The 21,072-nt window shown below is 44.7% G+C and overlaps 1 non-coding gene across 1 annotated transcript; it reads right to left on the bottom strand.

Annotated features, from left to right (window-relative positions):
• Positions 1 to 13,971: 13,971 nt before the first annotated feature.
• On the bottom strand, positions 13,972 to 14,078 carry LOC142431125 (U6 spliceosomal RNA). Its single transcript, XR_012780692.1, has one exon. It is a non-coding gene; the product is annotated as a U6 spliceosomal RNA (small nuclear RNA).
• Between the last annotated feature and the right edge of the window lie 6,994 nt (positions 14,079 to 21,072).

Below are 21,072 nucleotides of genomic sequence, written 5' to 3'. Positions count from 1 at the left end.
GGTGACCACCTGGATCCACTTGTTAAGTGGAAGTGGGAGAGATGCAGCAATAAAGAGACAGGTTGAGTGTGGTCACTGACACCTGTGAACTTGGTTTAAAAGGAACTAGAGGAGAAAATGAGAGCAGATTGACTGGGCTGAAGATCATGACCTAGCACAAGGAGACCAGGTTTGTTGAGAATTTGTGATGGGGCCATGGTCTAAGGCAAGACAACCAATGGACACCCTGGTGGGGCTAAGTGAGGCAGCCCACATTGAGTTGACCAGAACCCAACCAGCTGAAGAGAAGCTGTTTGAGCCTGCAAACTGGTGCATATTGCTGTTGACTTTATGGATGGCTGTCCTGATTTGACATTGCTTATGGATGCAGGTTTCACAAGGTTCCAACTGGAATGAAGATTCTTTACATCAAAGATTATGATTGTCTCCTCAGAGCACTGGGTTGATGTAAGTGGGCAGTACAGATAGTGGATACCCAAAATCGGGCAGTTTAAGGCATGAAGTGGCTGGCTTACAAACGTTCATAGGTGGGAGAACATATTCATAGAATTATAGGATTAAGATGAAGGTGTTACTTAACTGCAATTGTTAGACATAGAATATTTTTTGTTTTGTTCACTTATAGAATGTTTTGTTTAAATGAGGGCAGCACATATTGAATTGTATGCATTGTAGTTTTATCCTGTTAGGTACAGATATGATTTTATTATTGTTTGTTTGAAAATTATATCTGGCTAAAGAGTTATGTGAATGTGTCAAATTGACAAGGGTGGTCTGTGGTAGTGACATAGTCTGGTGTCAATTTGGGACTTGACAGGACTAAAAGTGAAGGGGTGGAGTCTAGTCTGTCAATCGGGTCACATCAATGAGACCTCTGTGGGCATGGTCTTCCCCTGAGGATTCTGGGAAAACTCTGGTATCACCTCCTTGGAGGCAGGAGAGACTCTCACTACTGCACTCCCTTGGAGACTCTTTACTGACAAGGCTGACTCCCTGCGAGACAGCCCTGAGGAGAAGCCACATGGACCTACCCTGAAAGAACACTGGAACTGGAGAAGCCACATGAAGACTCCTGCCAGCGCTGAGATGCTTACACCACCACTGGATCCAAAGACTTTCTACCCTGACGAAGCCAGAACCCTAGACCTGGAAAAGCCACGTGGAGACGCCTGCCAGAGCTGAGATGCTTACAATGCCACTGGGTCCACAAGACTTCCCACCCACTGGCCTGTGGTCATCCAGCATTCGGTGTCATTGCATGTGTTTCATGAGGCTGAAGAGTACTTTATAGATTCGTATCAGACATATGGGCTAATATCGGACTTATGGGCTTGGACTAGGTTGGGATGCTTTCTTAATGTACAATTATCCTTTATATACAACTCTCTCTTACACACATATGAGTTCCTATGGATATGTTTCTCTAGTCTACCTGGACTAACACATGTATGCAGTCTGTTTTTTTTCTTGTTGTTGTTGTTGTTTTCTCAAACTGTGAATAGTATGCTATGTGTATAGTGGACAAACATAAGTCCTTCTTTGAAGCATCTAGTCTATCTGTATGTTTGGGTTGCCCAATGCGAAAAGTCAAAGTGGTAAAATGCCACTTTGTGTCTCTCTTTTGGCTAAAATGCATTGGAAATACTATCTTTGGGAAATGGGTTTTTAAAACCACCTCGGGGCAGTATACTAATATCAATACTTGGTCATGGTTTAAGAGGTGGGAGAGAAAGAGCGACAAAAGATAATATGCTAGTGTGTTCATACTTGGACAGTCTCAGACAAAACCATTTCTCTGCCTGCTAGAAGCACTTTGCTTTGCAGTGTGTAATGCAAATAATGGACAAACGAGCCCTAATTTTGCAATTTCTCATCTCTACACGTTAAAGAGGGTCCCAGCTGCATGGTAATGCAGAACTGATAAAAATAGCATATTTGGTCACTTTGTGAATGAATTCATAGGAAAGTTTGTCTTCTATAAACTGGCTTTTGGATATTAATTTGTTTAAATGCCTGTAAGCATTACTTGGCCTGTAATTGTCAGCTGGCTTGATGATGGGGAGACAGGAGTAAGGATAAGACCAAAATGGTCATATTTTAGAAGATACCTCAGATAACAACCACAGTGATGTGTATGCCATTTTATCTAAGTGTACTGTGTATATAGTGGTCAAGTACATTCTTATTTGAAATATCTAGTCATCTTTCTAAATGCTTAGATGAGCTGGGAATCATTATATAGACTGACTCTTTGTAAATAGCTTTCATAAATTGATGCTGAAAATATTATCTTTGGGAATGGAATTGTAAAACACCTCCGTGAACTCTGTACTTGTTTATTTTTTTGTTCAGTGGGTTAAGGACAGATGGGTAGGCAGAAATGGATGTGTAGCAGAAAACTTCAGGTTATCCATGGCCCTGTTTATTACACCTGCTCTTTGTTTAACGTGGCTGTTTTGTGTATGGGAGGCCTGGACACACAGTGTGAAGCCACCGGAGGCTCCATGGGGAAAGTGAAGGCTTTCTGTTCCCATAAAGAGTAACACATGTACAGAAGCAGATCTACTCTGTTCCAAAGGGTCGCCACGAGACAGAATTGACTTGATGGTAGTGATTTTTGTCTGCTGTGTTTGTTTTTCGGTATTGTATATATTGTGTGTATATATTGGACCTAGGAGCCCTGGTGATGTAGGTGTTATGCATTGGGCTGAAATCTGCGTGGTCAGCAGTTCGAAACCACCAGCAGCATCTCTGAGGGAGAAAATGGGGCTTTCTACTCTGCTAAACAGTTACAGTTTTGGAAACTACAAGGGGTCCCTTGAGTCAACATTAACTCGATGGCAGTGAGTTTGGGTGTTTTTTTAAATTATTTTATTTATTTATCTATCTATTTAGTTGGGTTTTTTTTTTTTACAAACACAGCCTCTAAATATTTAAGAGGTACCAATGTAAGACAATGGTAGGGTTAGTAAACTAACATAATTTGTACACTTCACGTTAAAAATCACAGAAAGACTGTCCCCTAAAAACAGAATCGTAAAACCACATCTAAGGGCCCCCTGGGTTGTGGGGGAGCGGAGTTGGAAGAAATGGAATGTTCTAGGTGAGAATGTTCCTCTATAGAAGATACTTTCAGATATATTGATTGTTTATTGATTGTTAGCTGTGTGTAGTTCATTCAACACTGCTGTGCATACAGTAGACAAACTCAATGCTTGTCTTTCTGGATAGTTAGAAGTGCAAAAGGTGTGTTAAAAGTAGAGGTAGTGAAGACGGCATCCAGGTAGAATCACCCACCTGGCGCTCCTATTGCTAGACCAGAAAATTAAGAGGTAAGGAGGCCAAAATTTGGAGACTGGGTGCTAAAAGTATATTTAGTGTATGAGGGTCTGGTTCAGGCCTCCCCCTGTGATATCCACCCACAAAGCAACTTGAGAACTTGCTGAAATGCTCTAAGCTCACTATGTCTGTCCACGGGCTCCGCCAAACCCTTGCCAGGTCCAGCAGGATGGCATCTGCCATGCATTCCTGTGCCCAAAATACAAGGCCTGCAGCGAGCAGTAATGTCCCCAGGCTGCTATCTAAAAGTGGTCATCCTCCCAGGCTCGAGGAGAGCCTCTCAGTACTAGCCACAAGACAAGTTCCCCTATCTGTCTACGATCCTCCCTGCTCCTACAGGGAAGGAACAGAGTGACTTACACCGGCCACCCTCTTCCCCCTCTCCCCAGCTCCACACCTGCCGGCATGTTTAACGATAGAGAATTAGATACTAATTGGCAGCAATTGAAGAGCCGCTGCGATATCTACCTGTAACAGAATGCAGTTCCCCAGAGCACACCTGGCAGGCTGTGCAGGATAGTGGCGGGAGCGGCACAGGAGAGCAGGAGCAGGAGAATTCCGTTCCAGTCAGCCCCAAACCCACTTTACTAATCAGGCCCCCTTCCCTGGGGGACAGCACAGCATATCCCTGAAGCAAAGGCACCCCACAAACCCATTATAAAAAAGGGGGAAATTTTTTTTTAAAAAAACAAACAAAAATGCTTCCAATTCCAGGCTGTGGCCCTTTGTGTAACTTTGAATGTAAGCAACCAGAACTCTGTCCTTTAGCATAACATTAACAGAACAACTCTAACCTCGAGAGCATAGCCTAGGAATTTAACATAACTAAACAGATAAAGCAAACAGGTTCTGACAGCCCAAATCAAAAACTTGTTCTCCCAGGTCGGGATCCACAGACAGTCTTTAAAAGTTTGTACATTGTGACCAGACAGTCCAGACCAGACCTGCCCCCAACCAGCCAATGGCCAAGCCTTCCTCAGCCCAGACTCTGAGGTCCCCCACCACGGTGGCCACTGAGTTGCCACAGCACCCAGTCTACACAGCAGTCTGACCCACCACCATAGTAGGTCACAGGTGGTCTTCGAAAACACACTTTCTAATCACACAGAAAAAGCTCAGGACTCCTTGGTCTCCAGAAACATGGCGCCCAGTTCCAAAATGACACACAAACAGCAACATATTTCAACACCCTCAACAAGAAAACAAGTACAACAAAATGCAACTGCGGAGGAAGTTATAAACCTAATGATGTTCGTAGATGAATCAGACACTGATCTGCCACAAAAAGAAATCTTCAGAATGCTGCTTGGAGTAATACAGGATATGAGGGAAGCAACGCAGAATAAGGATGCAATGATAGAGGGGATGAAGCCCATGCACCTAAGGGAGATACAAGAACTAATGGATGAGGTAACAGAAGCAAAACACAACATCACAGACCTCACCAACAGACTAAAAGAGGTGGAGAATTGTACCAGCGACCTAAAGGACCTTCAGGCAAACTTCAACAGATGGGAAAGACAGTCAAACAAAATAATCGAAGAGGCAGAAGAAAACCTGAGATCAATGACAGATGCTACGAAGAGGAATAATATTTAAATAATTGGTTTACCAGAACATGACACAAAAAAGAAGCCAAGAGTTAAATTAGTGAGGGAATTTCTGGAAGCAAATTTCCCCACATGAATGAATGAGAATCACACACCGTACAGGAAGCAGAGAGGACACCAATTAGATTAAACCCCAGGAAGAAATTACCAGGGCACATAATAGTTAGATTATCCAATTTCAAGGAAAAAGAGAAAGATTTTAAGAGCAGCAAGAGATAAAAAGGAGGTCTCATACGATAGTGCTCAGGTAAGAATATGCTCAGACCTATCAGCAGATATCGTGAAGAGAAGAGAGTAGAGTAGCATCTTCCAAAAACTGAAAGAAAAAACACCAACCTGAAAATCCTCTACCCTGCCAAATTATCTATTGAGATAGATGACGAGGTAAGAGTCTTGCAGGACAAGGATAAACTCAAGGACTACACCATAAGACACCCAACCCTGTGAAAAATTCTTGCCAACTCATTGTGGTCAGAAGACCAACATCCACCAAGCACAAACAGGAAACCACCAAATAGTGCAACTCTACCCAGAAGTCAATGTGCTGAAAACAATGACCAAGATAATATAGCCTCAGAGGGAAAAGACAAGAATGAAGCTCCCCCACACAAACACAGCATAGAGAGAGAAAAACACCTAACACAAAAAGTACAAGATGACAGCAATGAATCCACAGACGGTGCTAATGCCAATGGTCTCAATTCATACATGAAAAGAAAAAGACTAACAGACTGACTCAGAAAGCACAACCCATCAATCTGTTGCCTGCAAGAGACACATCTTAAGCTCGCAGACAAAAATAGACTAAGAAAAAAAGGCTGGAGGAAAATATACCAGGCAAACGGCAACTTTAAAAAAGCAAAGGTTGCAATCCTAATCTCTGACAAAATTGACCTCAAGGTGCAAACTTTAACAAGAGACAAGGATGGGCACTATACAATGCTCAAAGGAGCAGTAAGCCAGAAACCAGTGAGCATAATAAATACACACATGCCTAACGAGAGACCTGCAAAATTTGTCAAACTATTCAAAAGATGAAAAAAGAAATCACAGACTCAACAATCATAGTAGGTGACATTAATACACTGCTCTCAGAGAAATATAGATCACTGGGAAAGAAGCTCAGCAAGGAGGCTACAGAGCTAAACACTACAATTAGGCGACTAGACCTGAGAGGCATTTATAGAGCACTCCATCCAAATGCAAAAAAAAAAAATGCACATTCTTCTCAAGTGCATGTGGCTCATTTTCTAATAGACCACATTCTGGGACACAAGTTGAGCCCGAGTAAATTCAAATACATAGAATTACTCAGATGTCACTTTTAGTCCACCATACCATAAAACTGGAAATCAACACAGGGATGACCAGAAAAACAAGGGCAAACAATTGAAGAATGAATAACGATCTTCTGTGACATGAATGGGTATTTGCCCAGATTAGAGAGGAAGTTAGGAAGTTTCTACAAACTAATGAGAATGATAATACAATGTACCAAAACCTATGGGACACAGCAAAAGCAGTTATCTAAGGAAGTTTTATAGAGATTAATGCATATATGAAAAAGGAAGAGACTTATAACTGATGCGCTAACATAAAAACCTCCAGCAACTAGAAGAGTCAAGAGAACAACCCCTCCAATAGCAAAAGAAGGAAAAAATAATAAAAATCAGGGCAGAGTTAAATGAGTGGGAAGACAAGAGAACAATGCAAAAACTCAATGCAGCAAAAAGTTGGTTCTTTGAAAGGGTCAACAGAATCGATAGACCACTGGCAAACCTAACCAAGGAAAGGACAGACTGCTGGCAAGCTTAGCCAGAATGAAGGATGAAACTGGGGAAATCACAACAGACCCCAACGAGATTAAAAGGATAAGCACAAAATACTATGAAAGCCTGTATGCTAATGAATTCAAGAACATGGAAGACATGGACAAATACTTGGAAAAACAATACATTCCTAGATTACCCCAGATAAAGGTCAAAAACTTCAACAGACTCATAGCAAAAGAAACTACCAATGAAAAAAGCTCCCAGGGCAGATGGCTTCACAGAGGGCTTCTACCAAACATTCAGGGAAGAGCTGACACCAATCCTCCACAAATTATTGCAGAGCATAGAAAAAGACAGGAAACTCCCAAACTCATTCTACAAAGCAAGTATAACTTTGATACCCAAACAAGGCAAGGATCCCACAGGAATAGAGAACTACAGACCAATATCACTAATGAACAGAGATTGAAAAAATACTTAATAAAATATTGGCCAATCGAATATAAAAGTTTGTAAAACATATCATGCATCATGATCAGGTGGGATTCATTCCAGGGATGCAGAGGAGGTTCAACATCTGAAAATTCATAAACATTATTTGCCACATTGGTAAGAAAAAGGATAAGAAACCACATGATAATATTAATAGACATAGAAAAAGCATTTGAGAACATCCAACATTCCTAATTAAGACACTCAAGAAGATAGGAATGGAAGGAAAATTCCTCAAATTAATACAAGCTATCTACAAAAGACCAGCAGCCAACATCATAGTCAATGGAGAAAAGATTTAAGTAATCCCACCAAAAAGGGGGACCAGACAAGAATGTTCCTTGTCCCCACTTATATTCAACACCGTACTGAAGTTCCTAGCTAACAACATAAGGCAGCAGAAGGACATGAAAAGTATCCAGCTGGGAGAGGAGGAGGTGAAACTATTGCTACTTGTAGATGACATGATTCTATACGTTGAAAATCCCCAAAGTTCCACAGCAGAAGTACTGTCAGCAATAGAGGAATGTGGAAGAGTGGTGGGATACAAGATCAACAAACAGAAGTCTATTGGTTTGCTGTATACATCGGACAAGACCATGGAAGAGGAGCTCAAGAAGGTAGTACCCTTCACAATAGCCAAGAATAAACAGAAATATCTAGAGATATATTTAACAACAACAACAAAAAGATTTATACAAGGAAAACTACAGGACTCTACTATGGAAAATCAAAAGTAATCTCCACAAATGAAAGACTATCCCATGCTCGTGGATTGGAAGACTCAATATAGTAAAGATGTCGATCTTACCCAAGGCACATATAAGTTGAGCACTATCCCGATTCAAATACCAACAGCCTTCTTCAAAAAATTGGAAAAACTGACCACCAATTTCATATGAAGAGGGGAAAAGCCCAGAATTAGCAGAAACCTCCTTAAGAAGAATAAAGTTGAAAGGCCCACCTTACCCGACTTTATCAACCTACTCTACAGCCACGGTGGTCAGAACAGCATGTTACTAGAATAAGGACAGATACTCAGACGAATGGAAAAGAACAGAAAACCCAGAAATAAAACCATCAGGATAGAGGCAACTGATCTTCAACCAGGGCCCCAAAAGCATCAAGTGGGAGGTGGGTATCCTCTTTAACAAGTGGTGCTGGAAACAATGGATATCCACTTGTAGAACCATGAAATAAAATCCTTACCTCACCCCATGCACAAGAACAAACTCAAAGTGGATCACTGACCTAAAAGTAAAACCCCAAATTATCAGGACCATCAATGAAGGAATCTAAGAACATCGACTCAGGGAATGTATAAGCTAACAGCAATATGGAAGGATACACACACAGGTGAACCGGATATCGACAAGTGGGATATACCAAGGATAAAACACCTATGTGAGTAGAAATACTTCACCAAGAGAGTAACAAGAGAACCCACAGACTGCAAACAGATTTTTAGCAATGACAGAACAAAGGGCTTATGTGTTCGTCTGGGTATCTTAGAGAAACAAATCCACAGAAACTCATGTATAAGAGAGAGTTTTATATAAAGGGTAAGTGCGCATCAAGAACACATCCCAACCCAGTGCTGCCCAAGCCCACAAGTCCAACATTAACCCAATGTCCGACACCAATCCACAAAGTCCTCCTCCATCTCACAAAACAGACGCAATGATGCCGACTGCAGGAGGAAAGCCGAGTCAGTGAATGTGTAAACATCTCAGCGCTGGCAGGGGTCTCCACACAGCTCCTCCAGCACCCAGGGCTGCATCGGGGTAGGTCCATACATCTTCTCCTCGGGGATGTCTTTCAGGAAGTCAGCCTTTCCAGCTGAAGCAGGGAACTGGCTAAGGCAGCTGCAGCCTGGTCCGACCATCACAAAGCAAGAGACCTGAGAACTAGAAAGACAAGGCTCACGGAGCCATTTATCCCTCCGCCCTTCCATTAACCCCACGTGTGTTTATCGGCCAGGTTGGCACAATAAACTAACTTATTACTAAAATCTACAATACTCTCCTAGCCTGCAAAAAGAAGAAAACAGTTAACCCCCTGAGGAAGTGGGCAAAAGACCTGAACAGGAGTTTCCCTGGGGAGGAGACCTGAATGGCCAATGAACATATAAGAAACTGCTCCCGAACTTCAGCCATCTGAGAAATGCCAATTAAAACATCATGAGATGCCACCTAACACCCTTGAGGACAGCCCAAATCAGAGAGCAACAAATGTTGGAGATTATATATATATTTTAAAAGCAGAGAGAGAAGACAGTGCATGAACTTTATACGGGTGTGTTTATGGTGAGGCGAGATGAAGCATCGCCCCACCTGTTTTGTGTCTTCGCCTTTCCCTTGCTGAGTGTATCAGGCACATAAAGGACGGGTCCAAATTTTGTAACACTCATTTTCCTAGATGTTAAAGAGGTGGCCGGTATTTGACACGACTGTTGTTCTTGATGTAAAGTGCCATCAAGTTGGTCCCCACGCCTCGTGACCCTACTATGCACAACGGAATGAAACACCACCCGGTCCCACACCATCCTCACAATTGTTGTGCCTGAATCCATTCTCGCAGCCACCTATCTGTGTCCATCACTCTCATGGAGGGCCTTCCTCTTTTTCACTGCCCCTCCACCTTATCAAGCATGATCTCTTTCTCCAGGGACCAGTCTTTCCTGATGGCATATCAAAACACACGAGATCACCAAAGTCTCGCCACCCTCGCGCCTAAGGAACATTGCAAGTGGGACTTCTCCCAAGACAAATCCGTCTGCCTTCGTTAGCAGCCCATTCAATGTTCTTCACCAGCACCAGAAGTCAAGTGCATGGACTCGTCTTCTGCCTCCCTTTTTCAATGTCCAGTTTTCACATGCACGTGAGACGAAACGATTGGAAATGCCTTGGCTTGGGTTAGGCACACCGTAGTCCTCAAAGTAACACCTTGACTTTTCAACACTTTTAAAAGGTCTTGTGCAGCAGGAGACTTCGTAAATGGATATATTTTGTATCTGTTGTGTGCAAATTCGGAGCAATGGCTTGCGGAAGGGAAATTGGGTAGGTCCCCTCAAAGCACGAAAGATATTTATTTCAATCAACTATTCGAGGTGAGAAGGGAGAATGATTGTAGACCAGAAGGTGTACTTAGAGGACATTTTCAGATTCTGGCTTTTGTTACAAGTGTGCAGTTGATTCAATGAGCTGCACGAGTGGTGGACAAACTTAAGTCCTTGTTAGAAACATCTCCATGTTCAGAAGTGCACTGCATATGTTAAAAGAGAATAACAAATAACACCCTCTAAATACATCTTTTTCTTTTGTTAATTCATAGGAATTGTTGCATTTGGGAATGGAACTGTAATGTAGGTATCTCGGGGGCAGTATATATACTGGGTAATGGTCAGGAGGCAGGAGAGGAGGGGTATGATATTACCTAAAGTCAAACCAAGGGGTTATATGCCCAGGAGCGAGACAAGTTCAGGTCACTGCGTGCTAAAGGATAAACACACCCTAATAGCCAAAATACATTAAAAGTAGCTCATGTCCCTTAATGTCCTTTTGCTCGTAGGAAAGACTGTCCAGTGGTGACCTTTCTTAATCCACCTCTCGGAGCTAGTCATTCTGTACTGAGTCAATAAGTGGTGGAAGAAAGAGGAGGGGAGGGGCGGAAGGGAAGACCCTTGGTTAATAGCTTCAGTGTTAGATTACAACCATACAGCTACGTGTGCATTTTTTCATAAAGTACGTGTGTTTATTCTGGACAATGCGTCGTATTGCGTATCAGAAGTCGTATTAGGGAGTTAATCAATTTGTAATTCTCTTTTGGTTATCATTTGGAAAGGTCTTGGCTATGGAATTATTAAACTGCCTCTGAGTGGTGTATCTCAAGATTGGTCCGTGGGCAGCAGAGGGGAAGTGCAGGGGAGGGATGCACGCGAACGTGTCCACATTGGCGTTTTGGTGATCACCAGGGCTTCATGTCTGCATCTCTCGTCTGCACTATAGGAATATTTTGTAAAATTCCGTTTTTAAATGCTTATAGATCTGATAACCATTCTCTTAGAAGCCTACTTACTGTACTCTATGTTTCATTTTAAATTGAGCAGTAAACAAATGCAGTATTTTCATTCAAACTCTGCCATGAGGGTTGTTACCACTTTTGTCTTTTATGAAATTTTTCTTCCTCTAAAAAGGCAGGATTTTTTGTTTGTTTCTGTCTTTTCTTGATTGAGTCAGTGAAATGTACCGTTGCTTGTCAAAATGGCTTTGGGACTTTGACTTGGTAACTATTCATGATGTGTGAAAAACTGCGTGACCGCGGTGACCCGAAACTGTATTCTCAGTTGTGTATGTACACACACAGGCTGTAGAAAGGCATGTCAAACTGTATCAAGTCATCGAAATTATTTTGGATGCCTTTTGTGTTCTTTGCTTTTTGCTCTTGGCTTTTCAGTCTTCTATAATGCACATCTTTTAAAAGATTGGAAAGGGAAAAAAATGTCATTTTAAAATTCTCCATGGAGTGCCCACTGCCTGCGGAATTGCTGACACCTTGTAGTTAAGTCCACATAGAGGAAGTACACCAGCCTGTGTGATACAAGGACTGTAAATAATGAAATCCAAGGCCGGAGGAGGAAACATATTAGAGCTACATTCTGAGCATTCATTCCAGAAGGTTGTGGATTATCAGTGCAAGCCCAAACTCCTCTTTCAGGGTCCCCCATTGTGGAGGAAGCTTCTGGGAAACCCCCTCTAATCATTAACCAGGCTGATGACAAGCCTTGCAATGAGACAAAGTGCATGGGAAAGTGGATGAATGCAGAGGGGGCTGGATTAAGTGAGACCATGATGAGGTGTTCTACTCCCGTCACACAGGCTGGTGTGTTCTTCCCTGTGGGCTTTGTTGCTTCTCAGCTAGATGGTCGCTTGCTTATCTTCAAGCCTTTAAGACCCCAGACGCTCTATCTTTTGATAGCTGGGCACCATCAGCTTTCTTCACCACATTTGCTTATGCACTCACTTTGTCTTCAGAGATCCTGTCAGGTCAGTGAGCATCGTGGAATGCCAGGGTATTAAAACAAAGTGTTCTTGTGTTGTGGGAGTACTTGAGTAGAGGCCTAATGTCCATCTGCTACCTTAATACTTAACCTATAAATATATGAACGTAGATCTATTTCCCTGTCATTATATATAAATATATTTACATATGTTCATGCCTATATTTAGACCTCTATAACTGTCCTTTGCCTCCTAGTTCTTTCCTCTATTTCCTTTTACTTTCCCTTGTCCTACTATCATGTTTGGCCTTCATTCCAGTTTCAGTAATTCCTCTCGGCTACATTGCCCTTGATCAAGCCGCACCAGGCCTCCTATACCCTCCGCGCCATTGATTTTAGATCACTTGTTGTTCCCTTGTCCCTGGGTTGATTGACAACCCTCTTCCTTCTCCCCGCCTGCCTCTGTGTACTCCCAGAACTGTCTGTCCTGTTGTTTTCTCCTCCGGATTGTTTATCCCACCTATCTTATTTAGATGGACCTGCAGAGACAATAATAGGCACAAAAATAAGACAGAACAAAACAAAGCAACAAAAGGAAACAAAAAACCAAAACAACAACAAAACAAAAAAAACAACTACAAAAAAAAAAAAAGAAAAAGCCTATAAATAGTTCAAGGTCTGTTTGTTGACCCTTCATAATCACTATTACTGGTGGGTCAAGTCTGATGGGGTGCCACACCCTGACTCCAAAGGCTATTTTTGGTATCCCCCAGGGACTTTGCTCCCCTTGCTGCTCTTTTGCACACCCTTAGTGTTTTGCCCCAGTGTGGTGGGGTCAGATCAGGCGCAATTCCCGCACTGTGTCTCCAGTGTTGTCCCCCAGAGTACTATGGGTCAGTGAGGGACATTGTGTCTTGTAGTGGGGCCGGTCCTATGTCCTCTCTGTGCATTGGCTGCTCTGAGGCGGAATATCGTCCTTGGGGCTTGGTGGGCCAGGATGTGTTCCACTCTCTCTCCTTCCCTCTTCCTTTGCTCCTGGTCAAAAGCGCCTCTCTCCCTGAGCTGTAGCTTCAGTGCTGTCCTCTAAAGTGCACTCTTTGGCGGGGGGAGGGGGTGGTGGTGTCCAGGTACCATGTAGTTAGGATTGGGGACAGCCCCCCAGACCTCTCTGTTGGTTCACTGCTTCATGCTGGTGTATTGTATTCAAGTCTTTGCACACCGGGCCCTAAGTAGTTTTTATGACGCATTTTCTGCTTTCTTATATACTGTGGTTTTTCTCCGTTTTATTTGTTGTTGTTGCTGGGTGTTATTTTGGTTTGGGATTTTATGTTTTCCTTTATATGAAGTCAAGGGTAGGCAAATCTATAGAAATGGTAACTGAATTATGGGAGTTATGATAAGGGAGGATGGAGGAAGCGGAGAGCTACTAATAGTGCATATGAGGAAGGTCGAAGTGCTCTAAACTGACTGTGGTGGTGATTGCACAACTTGCTTTAATATGTTTAAATCATTGGCTTGGATGATATGTGCGCTGTACGTCAATAAAATTGGTATTGTATTTTTAATAAGATATTCAGCCTTGGAAGCCCTAGAGCCACTGTGAGTCGGAATGAACTTGACAGAGAGCTTGATGAGGTCTTTTTTCCTACAGAGCAGCTGGTGGAGTCAAGCAATCAACCTCTCCATTAGCGGCTACTCGGCTCTTTTCTCTGCCCAATGAATATGCTCCTGGCTTTGATTTTTTTTTTCAGTTTTTTTTTTTAATATGGAACGCTTCACGAATTTGTGTGTCATCCTTGCGCAGGGGCCATGCTAATCTTCTCTGTATCGTTCCAATTTTAGTATATGTGCTGCCGAAGCGAGCACTTTTTTTCAGTTTTAAAACTGCTGATAGACAAGCAGAAAGTAGGAAAACTCACACCTTCTGATTTTAAAACTATAAATTACTGTTCCTTACTACTTAAAAAAAAACCTTTTCATTACTGTGTTAGTCTGGGTGGACTAGAGAAACCAATTTATAGACACACATCTATGTATAAGAGAGAGCTTTATATAAAAGTGTAATTGTATGGTAAGAAACAGCCGAGCCCAGCCCACATCAAGTCCATAAGTCTGATATTAGTCCATATTGGACAATGCCAATCTATAAATTTCTCTCCAGACTCATGCAACACATGCAATGAGGCCGAATGCAGGAAGATCACAGGCCAGTGGGTGGAAAGTCTTGTGGATCCAGTGGTGGTGGAAGCATCTCAGCACAGGCGTGGGTCTCCACGTGGCTCCTTTAGCTCCAGGGCTCTGGCTGCATCAATGTAGCTCCTTCAGGCTCATTTTCAGTAATGTCTGGCAGGGAGTGAGTGTGTGTCCCCTCTCCAGTGAGCTATTTATCTCCGTGGCACCTCCAAATGAGGTCATCAAGCTGCAACCTGATTGACAGACTAACCTCCGCCCCTTCGCCCTTAAATCTCAAATAGACAACAGATTGGGTAACTACCACAGTTACTGTGCCATGGCTACAGTCACCCAAGCAGCTCGGCATTAGTATGAGCAGGAATAGAAGTCAGCACTCAGAAACAAGTCCATGCATCCGTGCTGTGGGCAACTGACTTTTGACAAAGGTGTTAGGACCATTCAGTAGCAAAAGAAGGATCTCTTCCATATATGGTGCTGGGGAAATTGGATTTCCACCTGCAGAAAAATGAAATGATCCATGCTTCACACCATACATTAAGACAAATTCAAAATGGATTAAGTACTAAAGGTGAAAACTGAAACCGTACATTCTTAGAAGAACAAGCACGGACAACATTGTCAGGCCTAGCTTTCCACGACAGGTTACCTATTAACAAAAGCACAAACTGCAACAGACAGAGTAAGTACATGGACCTCACTAAAAAGTGAAAATGTTGTCCATCAAAAGAATTTACCAAAGAGTGAAAAGGGAACCTGCCAACTGAGAGAATATCTTCAGGAAATATATTAATAAGAATCTATTAAAAAAAGAATCTACTAACACCATACAATAAAAATATAGTATGTACAATTCTCTGAAATATAACAATATATCACTTCTTTGTATAATTATAAATATAATTTATTAAAATATTTTTAAAATAATACAACCCTCTAACAAGAATCTAATAACCAAAGGATAGATAAATACAACAAAAAGACAAATAACTCAATCACAAAATGGGCCAAGCACTTGAATAGATATTTCGCCGAAGAAGTCGTTCAAATGGCCATCAAACACATGGAAAGGTGCTAGGCATTCTTTGCCATCAGCCATCAGGGCAGGGCAAAGCATAACCACAATGAGGTCCACTTCAATCACATTACAATGGTTAAGATTTTTGTTAAATCATTTTGTTGGGGGCTCTTACAACTCTTATAACATTGCATATATCCATTGTATCAAGCATATTTGTACACGTGTTGCCATCATGATTTTCTAAACATTTACTTTGTATTTGAACCCTTGGTATCAGCTCCCCTTTTTTCCCTTCCTCCCCACTCTCACCCTCATGACCCCTTGATAAATTATAAATTATTGTTGTTTTCATATCTTACACCAACTTCTGTCTCCCTTCACCCACGTTCCTGTTGTCCATCCCCCTGGGCGGTAGGGCGGGGAGGGTGAATTATGCATAGATCATTGTGATTGGTTCCCCCTTTCTCCCCTCATCCCCCTACCTTCCCCCTACCTTTGTATTGATACTCTCATTTCTGTCCTGAGGGGTTGATCTGACCGGGACTCTGTGTGTCGTGAGCTCTTATCTATACCAGTACATATGCTCCAGTCTAGCCAGAACTGAAAGGCAGGAGTGGGGTTATGATAGTGGGGGATGAGGAAGTCTCAAAGAACCAGAGGAATATTGTGTGTTTCATCGGTGCTATACTGTACCCTGGTTGACTCATCCCTTCCTCGTGACCCTTCCGTGAGGAGATGTCCTACTGTCAACTGATGGGTTGGGGGCACATTAGGATGGTTGATTTCTTTTAATTAAGGAAGGAAAAAAAACCACCAGAAAATAACAAATGTTGGTAGGTCAAAAAAAAAAAAGAAAGAAAGAAAGAAAAAGCGTCTCACTGCCATTGCCATTGCGTGGATTCCGGCCCCCCGTGACTCTGGAGGGCAATGTAGAATGGTGCCTGGGGGGCAGGTGGCCGAGACTCAGGGGTGGGCTTTCAGCTTCCCGAGCTGTGGGTAATAAGGTTCAGTTCTGAAAAGCCACTCGCTCCACGCCCCCTCCAGACCCCAAGAAGAGCAAGCCACACTCAGTGGTGGGTGTCCCGGGTGGGGCAGATGGTGACAGGTAGTTTGAGCCTTTCACACACACCCCCATCCCATCCCTCCCCCCCCCCCCCGCAAGGCAGCTTGGAAGACAAGGCTGACCATCGGCTGCCAAAAGGTCCCCGCCTTGAGAGGCCAGTGGAGCAGCCCTGCTCTGCATCCCGGGGTCGCCACGAGTATCCTGAAGCAGAAGCCACGAAGCTCACGTTCCCAGCATCCCTTGCAAATGGACTGCAGCCAGATGACTCATGCTTCGTCAGGGAGTTGTCCCCTGGTGAATTCTGGGTGAGAAGACGGTGACCTAATAAAGTAGGCTCACCCAAGTGGCCAAGAAACTGCCTGAGGCAGCCTCAGGGGGCCAGCTGTAGCAGCTGAGCCTTGTCCCCAAGGCAGTCTTGTGACGTGACTTAGAAAATGACCCTGACACCTTGTCATACAAGCCAGACGGTCTTACCAGAGATTTCACAGACCACAGAGTATGCTTTTCCTTATTTTTGTAAAGTGATAACATATCCATAATTAAAACACGGGCAATTTTACCCCCACCACCCCTTTTAAAACAAGTTATTGTGGTTCGGGTGAAAGTTTCTAGAGCAACTTAATGTCCCATGCCACGGCCTACGCACACCTTGTTCCTCCACGTTAGTTGCCACCTCATTAACATACCAGCACTCTTCTGCTTCCTCCCAGGCTTTCCCGTTCCCATCAACCATCTCTCCTGTCTTCTGAGCGCTACCCTGGGGGGTCTCATCTGGGTAATTTTTCCTCATGGATGTTATTGGTCAAGTTATGGGCTTGTCTAGCGTTTGGCTGAAACATAATCTCCGTGACTCTCTCTCTCTCCCCCCCCCCCCTTCTGCCACCAAGACCATGCTGACTCACAGGGCTCCACTGTGGCTTTCTGAGACTGAAACTGTAGTCAGGAGTAGAAAGCCCACTCTTCTTCCCAAAGAGCTGCTGGTGGTTTCGAACTGCCAACCATGCAGATCGCAGCTCCATGGGTACCCACTATACCACCAGAGCTCCCTCCATGAGTGTCCATCATTGCTCCTTATGCAAGTCTCAGGTCTTAGTTCTGTGTTGGTTCGCTAGGGCTGACGACTTCGACCAGCAGACGTTCGTTTCTCCTCATCCGGGAGATCAAGCATTTGAAGCAGGGCAGTGACTCTAGAGCAAGGCTTTCTCCCCCTGTCAGCCCCCCGGAGGAAGGGTCTTGCCACTTCAGCTTCTGTGTCCTGGTTCGCTGGGGACCTCCAGGTGTCTGGCATCCCATCTTCCCCGTCTCTGCCAGCCTAATCTGTTCCCTTTATGTTGGGTATGAGATTGACCCAAGACACACCTGCTGGGATTCTGTCTCGTTAACAAGACAAAGACTACCCATTCCTGATCAGTATTACATCCACAGCCCTCTCTCCCTCCCTCCCTCCCTTCTTCATGGCCATCAGTGGATGCCAACCCACAGGCACAGAGGTTCGGACTTACAGAGTATGTGTGGGGGACACAATTCAACCCATAAGAATTTTCAAATGGTCTTCATCCACCCTTTAACACATCTGTGGCCCTTAAGCAACCATTCCCATAGTCTCTCCCCGACACCCCCTGGGACCTACTAAATAAATGTGTCTTTATGCATTTCCCTATTCTCAGTCAGCAGTACAATTGGGATAACATATTTATCCTTATTGTGTCCGACTTAGAAATCCTGACCACTCAGTGGCTCAGTGCCACCAGCAGCTCCTCTGGAGAAAGAGGTAGCTGTCTGCTTCCAGAAAGACTGTGCCCTTGACAATCCCACAGGGCAGTTCTGCTCCAGCCGAGAAGAATGCTGAAAGTCGGAACCGACTCCGCAGTCGCAGGTTTGGTTTTGGCGGCTGGCCTGTTTCACGTCACATCAGATTTTCAAGGTTCGTTCATGTCATATCCATTTCTCTTTGGGACCGAATTATACTCGGTCGTACATCAACGCCAAGGTTCGGTTGTCCATTCGTCTGCCAATGGGCACGGGGCCTATTTCTGCCTTTGGCTGCGGTGATTAAGGCTGCAATCAAGTCTCTGGGGTCCTGTCCTAGGGTTGGTCATGTGGGAGTTCTATGGTCATATAGCCGCTACAGTAGGCGCTTACCTGTCCACCAGCAAAGCACCAGGGTTCTAAGTCCAGGACCTTCTCACCAGCGCTCAGTAACTTCTGTTTTTCTGCGAACAGTCAACCTGCCTTCGTTTCCTAGAAAGTTCTGGACATTTTTTTTCTGAGTTTAGGAGGCTAGACCTGAACGCAGGTCATGGACCCTGGAGCAAGTGCCGTCAGATCTTGCCTTGTGTCTTTCCGCTTCCGTGGCCCCTGCGCTCCCCTGGCGGGACCTGTCTTCCCGACTGGGGGGGCGCCTCTCCTGGCTACGCAGCTCTAAGCAACGCAGAAGGGATTAATTGGGTTTAGGCTCTGCCTCCCACTGGTATGACCTCAGCTGATCCATTACATTGCATTGCATCTCACGGCATTTTGGAAGGCGATCACACCCACAGGTACAGGGGTTGAAGCTCCAACCCATGTGGGAGCTGAAATACAACTCAATCTCGGACAGTCACGGTCCCCAAATTCCTGGAAATTTTCTTATATAATCAGTTCAATCATTTCTCCTCCTCCTTTCCTCTGTGCTCTTGCTTCTGCAACCGCAATGACACCCACAGGTGTGCTGAACTTCCTGAATTTCTCTCCCGCCCCGCCCCCTGCTTCTCTTTCCTGTCCCATTGTCCATCTGTGCTCCATCCAATGAGAAAGTCCCTACTCGGGTTTCCAAGTGTTCCCTCCATTAAAACTTCCGAAACCTCCCTCTTGGAAATAACGTTGGACCCAGTAGTCTCTGAACTCTCGGAAGAGATTCATTTTAGGTGTGGGGGTTTGTTTTATGTCTGGGTCTCTCTGTCTGTCTCTCTCTCTCTGCACTCCTTGGCATTTCTTTTTCTTTTTGTTTGGGCGTCCGCCTCTCCGGTGAGAAGCCCCTGCAAACGTCCACTGGTTTTGAACAGTGTATTCGCACGTAAGCGCCGGGGCCCAAAAGGCTGGTCAGGGCTTGGAGCAGGTGGACAGGCTTTCTCCGACTGTGGCTTCATGACAGATCCCCGTTGTCACTGGAAATGTGACTTTTTACTTGAGCTGGTCATTTTAAGCAGAACCTTCTACAGTCCGACTTCGCTAGTTCAAGAGACTCCTCGTCTCCAGAGGGCAAACCTCTCTGCATGGACCCAGAGCCCCCAGGAGGAGCGCTGTGCACAGCTACGGTCATTGGGCCCATACCCTGGGGTTATGTTGTGGCGGCCCAGTGGTGGGATTCTCGCCCTCGTAGTGGGAGACCCAGGCTTGATTCTGGCCGAGGCAGCTCCTGCGAAGGCACCACCTCTCTGTCCATGGAGGCCTGTGTCGGGCGAGGCTTCATAGAGCTTGTGGGTGAACAGAAATGAAAGGAGCATGGAATTCTCCCATGAACTTTTTAAAGTCCCCTCGTGCGCCGCTATGAGGCTAATCAGGTTTCAGCAGAGCTTCCAGACTCAAATGGATGGATCCAGACTCCAGAGCAGGGGTGCTCAACCTTCCTCATGCCAAGACCCTTTCAAACAGTTCCTCTTGTGGTGGTAACCACCCCAACCATAATATTATTTTCGTTGCTACTTCATCACTGTCGTTTTGCTACTGTTATGCATCTGGCGACCCCTGTGAAAGGGTCATTTGAACCCCCCCCAAGGGGTCGCGACCCACAGGTTGAGAATTGCTGCTCCAGATGGCTCACAATTGTTTGCTTCACACCCATTCGTGGGGAGGGTCAGGAGCAGGCAGTGTTGCTTATATTGTGGAGGGGTTGCCACGAGACATGGGCCAATCCAACAGTCATAAATAGCATGCGTAGCTCTTCCACAAGGAACGCGGAGAGGGCAGTGGGTTAAGCCTTGGGCAGTTAACCAAAAGGCCCGCAGCTTGACCCCAACAACCCCTCCAGGGGAGCAAGATTTACAGCCTTTGAGACTCCGGAGACGCTCTGCTCCGTCCTCTGGAGTCACTGTGAACTGGAGTTGACTAGAGAGATGGAGTTCTTGAGGGACGTCACCCTCGGGTCCAGTGAGTTATGGCTCTTCCCGCTAAAGTCCTTCGACCTCCCGCCAGATGACTGGGTGGGGCCATGCACATAGGGTGTGTGGAACTCTCACCTGGGAAATGATGAGCTTTGCCATCCAGCTAGGTATGAAATGAGCCATCTCAGAAGTGAGGGGAACTGACGACCGTCAAGAACGGTGGGCAGAATGTGCCCATTGGGCCCAGAGAGCCCTTAGTGGAACCGCTTCAATCCGGGAGACACAGCTGAGTCGCACCATCAGAGATGCGACAGAAAAGCGGTGGCCGTGGTGACGGCAGCAGAAGAGTCAAGATCCTGAGCAGAGCTCATCCGGTCCACAGAGCGAGAACGCTGCGTGCCGTGGGGCAGGCGGCTCCTGGACAGATGCCCTTTGGGGACTTATTTTAAGAGCTAAAGGAGCTTTGTGACACTTTCATAAGCAGGACAGAGGCCAAAAGGACAC

Source organism: Tenrec ecaudatus, chromosome 17 (assembly GCF_050624435.1).
Source record: "Tenrec ecaudatus isolate mTenEca1 chromosome 17, mTenEca1.hap1, whole genome shotgun sequence".
In the NCBI taxonomy this organism is placed as follows: Eukaryota; Metazoa; Chordata; class Mammalia; order Afrosoricida; family Tenrecidae; genus Tenrec; species Tenrec ecaudatus.
This window is presented reverse-complemented; position numbering and strand designations above follow the sequence as displayed.